Consider the following 428-nt stretch of genomic DNA (forward strand, 5'->3'; position numbering starts at 1 on the left):
AAAATACTCTCATAAAAAGTATCAATACATCGAATGTATCTAAACAAAGCTCATAATCAGTACATCATAGAGCACTAAACCAACACTATAATCAATACACATTCTCCAACCCGTAACCGCCCTAGTGGGTATCAATTCATTATGCTCATTTTCTACCACGGTGATACCCCCTTCTTTGGTACAACTTGCACGGGACTAACCCATGCACTATTCGAAATCGGGTAAATGATACCCGCATCTAGCAATTTGAGCATTTCCTTCTTCACTACCTCCTTTATGGTGGGATTCAACCTACGTTGATGCTCAATGGAGGTTTTGGAACTATCTTCTAGATGAATGCGGTGCATGCAAAGGGATGGACTAATGCCTCTAATGTCGTCTAGAGTGTAACCCAACGCTTGTCTATACTCCCTAAGCAATGCAACTAA

The sequence above is a fragment of the Tarenaya hassleriana genome, unplaced genomic scaffold (assembly GCF_000463585.1).
Source record: "Tarenaya hassleriana unplaced genomic scaffold, ASM46358v1 Cleome153, whole genome shotgun sequence".
NCBI classification, from domain to species: domain Eukaryota; kingdom Viridiplantae; phylum Streptophyta; class Magnoliopsida; order Brassicales; family Cleomaceae; genus Tarenaya; species Tarenaya hassleriana.